Here is a 7,689-nt window from a genome sequence, read left to right on the forward strand (position 1 = left end):
AGTTAACTTTGTTCTTTGTATAACGCCTTAATTCTGAGAGTAGCCAAAACTGGACTAGGTCCCAGGGTTTTTCTGCATTCGTGGTTTCCTCGTTAACAAAATCTTGATGTATCATTTACTTTACTTTTGTATTATAATTGTTTAGTTATAATAAAGTAAATAACATAGTATGTTAATCCAAAGCACTTGATATTGATCCTACAGTATATATTGGTCTTGTACCATAACTATTATCAAGTTATTCCCTTGGTGTTGTATTATCTCGACTTTGTCCACAGACGATCATACAAGGTATCAGACTTATAGGTTGATATCGATAAGATTGTGTTGTACTTGGGTACCCTTTTCATTTTAATTTATATATATATCAATTATTGTATCTGATAAAGAAAACCTTTATGTTTCTTTTAGTTCGATATATTCTTCCGCTTATTTGTTAATCTTACGTCAATTTTTATTTTTCAATTTATGATACAGATCTAGTTTCTCTGAAGCTCACAAATGACATTTACTTAACCTGGAAATCCCTTATGATGTCTTTCATTGTACATTTTAAAGTACTCAAGTTTCTGGCTGGATCCCATCCATGTCCTGCTCAATTTACTACATGAGCTGGTACTGTTGAAAACGATGATTACGCCTAATGAGAGGATGAAGATGATACTATTATACTCTGGATCCAATCTACAATTTCTAGTTCACTTTTAACCTATTTTGTTGGTGCTTCCTTTTCTAGGGTTCTCTGGTTGGCTATTGCAGAAACAATTGCAAGGGTTTCTGCTACTCATTCTATATAACTTCGAACTAAACTATAATATGCAAGGAAGGTAATAGATCTATCTCCGATTATCTAGATTCTCTTCGAATTTTATAAGATGAACTTGCTTCCAGTAGATCTATAATTTCTGATAGTGAAATGTTAGTTACTACTTTGAATGGTTTAAATTCTAATTATTATCATTTTTCTACCTCTATTCGTCTTCGTAACCCCCTTGTATCAATGCGAGAAATGCATAACCTTCTTTCTAGTGAAGAAATAGTCATTTCAAATAGGTATCTAATGTTTTTACTGACTTAAATCATGCTTTTCTTTCAAACTCTTCAAGACCCTTTTCATCTATTGGTAGAGGACACTTTTCTTGTAACTGGTCATGTGGTAAGTGTCCATTTAATCCTAGTTTTCATGGTGGTTATTTTTATAGCACTGCTCGGTCGAACTCGCAAGCGTTGATATCTCAAGATTGTTTGTCAAGTTTAGGTGATCAAAACTATAAGTCTTAATTTCTAGTCTACTTATAGCTATGTCTCGGATTAGGATAGAATGTGTAGTTGAGCTTTAGACTTCACAACATTCATTGATTGAAGACTAAGATCTAATGAGTAGATCTTGGAGGAACTTCATCAACAAAAGGTATGTGGAGACTAAAACTTATCTATCACTCAGAAGTTTATTCTATTCTATCTCCTATTGAGACTAAGTCGTTTAGCTATATAGACTTTTATATTATACACATTTGATATTTCGAGCCGAGTTTAACTCGCTTATATATTTCTCGAAATATGTGTTGGAAGCTTTTTTCTTTAGCTACATTCATCATTATTCTTGACGAGTTTAGTTGGAAACAGTTTATTTGTTGGAAACTAAATAATAAGTCAAAAGAATGATCATGTGAAAATTGCCTGAAACATCTTACACAATTTGTGTGAGATAGTTATTTGATGACAATTCGTAATATTTCGTATTGATCATTCGATCACTTGAAAATTACTTATAATCTAATAGTTTGTGTGAGATAGTTATTATCGTCTTCTAAGGATGTTTCAATGATTGAAATGGGAGTTTAGAACAATTAACCTTTGTCTGGATACAACACAGTATGCATACCAGTATGCAAACTGTTTTGGTATGATTCAGGTCCGGAAACCTTGTTTGCATATATACCAGTATGCGAACGGTTTTAACTATTAAAGTCCGGGAACCAAGTTTGCATACCAGTATGTGAACGATTCTACCTGAGTTAAGGTTCGGGACAATAATATGCATACCGGTTTGCAAACTGCTAGACAAGAACAAAGTCCGGAACTATAGTTTGTGTACCCGTCTGCAAACTTAGTACTTAAAGTTCTAAAATCGGTTAAGTATGATTCCATACTCATGACCAAATACATTTATAAATTAAGGAATGCAATCTTTGCAAATTGTGGCTTTAATGTTCATGAATTGATTCTTGTATAAGTACTTTGTACAATCATGAATCAAATCCGATTTTGCTTCAATTGTGTCTTATATACTTCTATGAGATATAAACAATTGAACAACTCTATGAGTAACACAATTATATTCATTTGATTATCTTTCATGTTTGATTGATCATCATATTTGATCTAGAAGTGTTAGATTAACGTGGTTAATACAAAAGTGTTCATATGGATAACTTCGGTTAACTGTTGCTGAGCCAACTCAATATACACGTTTAGGTACGGTTACCCATATCTAAATGAAGGTATATTTCATTTGTGTGTAACAAGCTAAGACCATCTAACGATGGAGAGGTATTGGGTTTTAAGCAAACTTAACTTGAATCTTAAATCGGGTTTTCATCCAACGATGAATGTTGAATGTTTTTTTTTTTCCTAAGCTAACCTAGATTTGATTGTAAGCAAATCCTGATTTGAAAGACTATATAAGGGGGAACTCTAGCAACTGGAAAACCTAATCCAGACACTTTCATGTGTCCTAGTTGCGACTTGAGTCGGTTCTCCTTTAATGTAGGTTTTTCCAAAACCATTATAGGTTAAATACTTGAAGATTTTGTTTGGGATTTGTGAAGCCAGAACCAACTATTTTTTCTGTGGTTGCGTGTTCTGATCTTACTTGTTCTATCGTATTGAGTACTATCTTCTCTAAGATTTGCTCGAGATTTATCTCCGATAGGTAAAATATAAAAAGTAATCACAAATCTCTTCGTCTCATTCTTTATGATTCCAAAATAACTTCTTCTGCTACCATATAGTTAAGTTATTGTGAGGTGATTGATATTTCTAGGCTGTTCTTCGGGAATATAAGACCATATTATCAATTGGTTCCTGTTCCCCTTGATTTATCAAAAGACAGAACAAAAAATTCGTAGGTATTCTGTGGGAGACAGATTTATCTATCAGAATAGACTTATCTGTGGGAGACATATTTCTTTATAAGTCTTCGACTTTGGGTCGTAGCCTCTTAGTTGTGGGTGAGATCAGCGAAGGGAATCAAGTGTGTAGAGTCCTGTTGGGATTCAGAGCAATAAGGAACGCGACTGTACCTTAATCGGTGTGAGACTTGGTTAGGTCTCAACTACATTCTAGTCCGAAGTTAACTTGTAGTAGGCTAGTGTCTGTAGCGGCTTAATACAGTGTGGTGTTCAAATCTGGACTAGGTCTCGGGGTATTTCTGCATTTGCGGTTTCCTCGTTAACAAAACTTCTGGTGTCTGTGTTGTTTCTTTTCCATATTATATTTTATATATAATTTAAATATCACAGGTTGTGTATAGTTCAATAAATTGGTAAATCTAACCTCTGATTGTTGATATAAATTAAATTGATTGACACTTGAACATAGGTCTTTGTTATCGTTCAAGTTATTCGCATACAAATCAGTTCACGGATTCCATCATGTTGATTTGAGAAAGGGATATAACTCTTGGATATCTATCCTTGATTGATTATGACTATCTAGTTGATTCTCTTGGAATTATACTGGAGTTAGTCCATACAGACGGTCGAACGAAATATTGGGTGTGGTTGTTAGACCCCCCTTTTTCAATTATACTTCTTTACCAACTACTGATTATAATTCTACATCCACTAGTTATACTTCACCACATACTAATGGTTATACTTCATCACCAACTAATGATTACTCTCCAAGACCAATTTCACCACTCACATCTGCTCCTAAAGCAACTTATTTTCCATCTGGCGATTCTTTTAACTGTCAAATATGTCGTAAACCTGGTCATGCTGATGATGAGTGTCACCGAAGACTTGATTTTGCTTACCAAGGTCGTCAACCAACTCAAAATCTTCATGTCATGCTAGCTTCAACAAATATACTTGGTAAAAACCCTTGGTATGTCGACTCTAGGGCTAACACTGACATTACCAACGATGCTTTTATTCTACAAGCTGCTACTGCTTTTATTGGTTCCGAGCACATCATCAACGCTAATGGAAAAGGTATGTATATTTCTCATACCGGTTCATTTGTTCGACATACTTCTAGTAGCTCTTTTCTTTTAAACAAAGTTCTTTTTTTCCCTCAAGCATCTCCAAACCTTTTATCTGTTCATAATTTGTGAAAGACAACAATTGCTTTCTGACCTTCACCTTATCCGGTTTTTGTGTCAAGGATCGCCATCAGGGAAGATACTTTTACAAGGACCACATGAAGGTGGACTCTACCCTATTCAATTCAACTCACCATCATCCTTATCTTTTATTCAATCTACTTGAACCATTCGGAATAATAAATTAGCTCATCCCACTTTTCAAACAATGCAAAAAGCCTTACATTATTTGAATTTATTAACTATTGGCAATAAACCTCTTTCTTGTACTGAATGTCATTTAGGTAAAGCACATAAGATACCTTTCTCTCTTTCAGTTATACGTATGTATGTTTGGGGTCCTTCCCCGTTATGTCATATAGTCGTTTCAGATATTTAGTGAGTGTGATTGATGATTTTTCAAAGTTTTGTTGGATATTTCCTTTATCACATAAATCTGTTTTCAACGCTAGTATTATTCATATCAAAAACATGGTTGAAACTCAGTTCAATACTAAAATTATAAAAATTAGGACTGATAGTGGTGGGGAGTTTGTCATAGAGAACTTCAGTCTCTTACTTCCACCTTTGGCATTGGTCATGAGCTCAGCTGTCCGCATACCCCTAAACGAAATGAGACAGCTAATTCTAAACACAAACACTTAGTTGAAATTGGTAGAACCTTTCTTATTCAGTATGGCTCCCTGATACTTATTGGGTATATTCCCTTCTCACTACAAACTATATCATAAATCGATTACGCACAAGAGCTATCCACTTTATTTCACTTCTAGAAAAACTTTTTAACAAAAATCCAAATTTTCATTTCTTAAAATCCTTTGGGTGTTTATGTTTTCCTTGGTTAAAACCATATACCTCCAATAAATTAGAATCATGAAGCAAACAGTTCATTTTTCATATTCTATAGTGACTACCATAAAGGTTACCAATGCTTAGATGTTACTACTGGTAGAGTCTATATTTCACACCATATCACTTTCGATGAAAATACTTTTCCCTATTCCACTCTTTGTCCCTGCACTTCTGTTTCTCCACCTTTACTTGACTTCACTCCATCTGTCATATCTACTTCCTTGCCTACTGAGCCTATTTCATCTACTTCCTTACCTACTTCTATTTTTTCTCCCTCTTATGTCGTTTCTACAGATGAATCTGTCATCTCTCCTAACCCTCAACTGAATCATCATAACATGTTAATTAGAGGAAAACATGACATTTTCAAACCAAAATCATATTATTTTTCTCTACTAAACATCTCATTCATAGTGTTTTTCTTGCTGATCTTGCCCATATTGCCACTTGTTTCACCCAGGAAAATAAAAATCCAAAATGGTAGTTGCTTTGGTTGATTAACATAATGCTTTACATTCAGCTGGTATATGGAGTATTGTGCCACCTGATCCTTCTCAGAATCTCATTCGGTGCAAATATATTTTTCATATAAAGCAAAATGCAGATGGCACAATCGACAAATATAAGGAAAGATTTGCTACCAAAGGTTTTCACCAACAAGAAGGGTTGGACTATAATGAAATATTTAGTCCCCCAGTGAAACCAACAACCATTAGAGTGATATTCTCTCTTGTTGTTTACTTCAACTGGGATATACTCAACTAGACGTAAGTAATGTATTTTTATAAGGTAATTTGAGTGAAGAATTTTTTATGACTCAGCCGTAATAAAGAGTCTTCTATGAGAAGTGTAACTTCTAGTATTTGGGGTTCTCTACTTGGTGCATGTACAATTTAAAAAAATACGGAGAGAATTTACAACTAATCGACTTTTGAATTGGAAGCTCGTAATGCTTGTAACGGTATTGCGTTGTCTAGTATGTTAGAGCACTGCTCGGTCGAACTCGCAAGCGTTGCTATCTCAATCTTGTTGTAAAGTTTAGTTTCCAAAACTATAAGTCTTGATTTCTAGTCTACTTATAGCTAAGTCTTGGACTAGGATAAAAAGTGTAGTTGAGCTCTAGACTACATGGCGATCATCATACAAAGACGAAGAACTACTCAAGGAACCGGTGGAACTTCATCGACTAAAGAGGTATGTAGAGACTTGAACTTATCTATCACTCAAAATTCTATCTACTCTATCTCCTATCTTGAGACAAAAGTCGTATTTTATATAGACTTTGATTGTACACATTTGCTATTTCGAGCCGAGTTTATCTCTCTTATCTATTTCTCGAAATATGTGTTGGTAAACTTTCGCTTTGGCCAAGTTCATCTTTACTAGTGACGAAAGTCATATTAAGTTTCAATTACTTGAAAATTGCTTTGACGAAAAATGGGTTGTGAACAACAACTATGTAACGTCCTTTAAGAATATTTCAATGATTGAAATGAGAGTTTAGAATATATAACCATGGTTGGATATAAACATTGTGTGGTAAATCATAAGTGTGTAAGTCCTTATTCCTTGAACCAAAGTATGCGTACTTTGCTGCTCAGGAAAACCGCAACTAAAGTCCCCGTACCAGTACGCGTACTATCGGAAGTTCACATCCCGTGAATTTCTGCTGGAGTTTGTGAACTGAAAACAACTTATTCCGGGTACTTAAGTCTGCGTACCAGTATGCGTGATTAAGTTGGTTATTTTCTAAAAACGATTATTCGTGAGCTTAAACTTATATAAACCAAGGAATGCATATTTGCAAACCATGGCTATAAAGTTCATGAATCAATTCGTGTGAATCAAATCGTTTTTTCTTCGATTGTATCTTGTATACTTCTATAAGATCTAAGCAATTGAACAACTCTCTAACTAGTTCATTTGAGTCATTTGAACTAGTTGTGGTAAAGAAGAATATGGTTGATATGAAAGTGCTCATATGGCTAACCATTTTGTTAACTACTGTTGAACCAACTAAGTGTACATGTTTGGGTACGGTTCCACAAACCTAAATAAATGTGCATTTCATTTTTGTGTAACAAGCTAAGTTTCGATCTAACGGTTGAAAGATATTAGCTTGAATCTAATCAGGTTTTTATCTAAAGGTGAATGTTGAATGCTTTGTTACTAAGATAACATTGATTGCAAACCCTGATTTGAAAGATTATATAAAGGAGAACTCTAGCAACTGGGAAACCTAATCCCGCCACCTCCTGTGTGATACTAGTTGTATTTAATAGAGTCTATTCTCCTTTAACCTTAGATTTATATCGAGACCCTATATGTTAACGACTTGAAGACTTCACTGGGATTGTGAAGCCAGACCGATACTACTTTTGTTGTAGTTATGTGATCTGATATTGTTGTTTCTATCATGTTTGAGTACAATCGTAAGATTGACTTGAGATTGATTTCTACGATAGGCAATATATAAAAGAAGTCATAAACATCTTCGTCACATCGTT

The sequence above is a fragment of the Papaver somniferum genome, chromosome 5 (genome assembly GCF_003573695.1).
Source record: "Papaver somniferum cultivar HN1 chromosome 5, ASM357369v1, whole genome shotgun sequence".
Classification (NCBI taxonomy): Eukaryota; Viridiplantae; Streptophyta; class Magnoliopsida; order Ranunculales; family Papaveraceae; genus Papaver; species Papaver somniferum.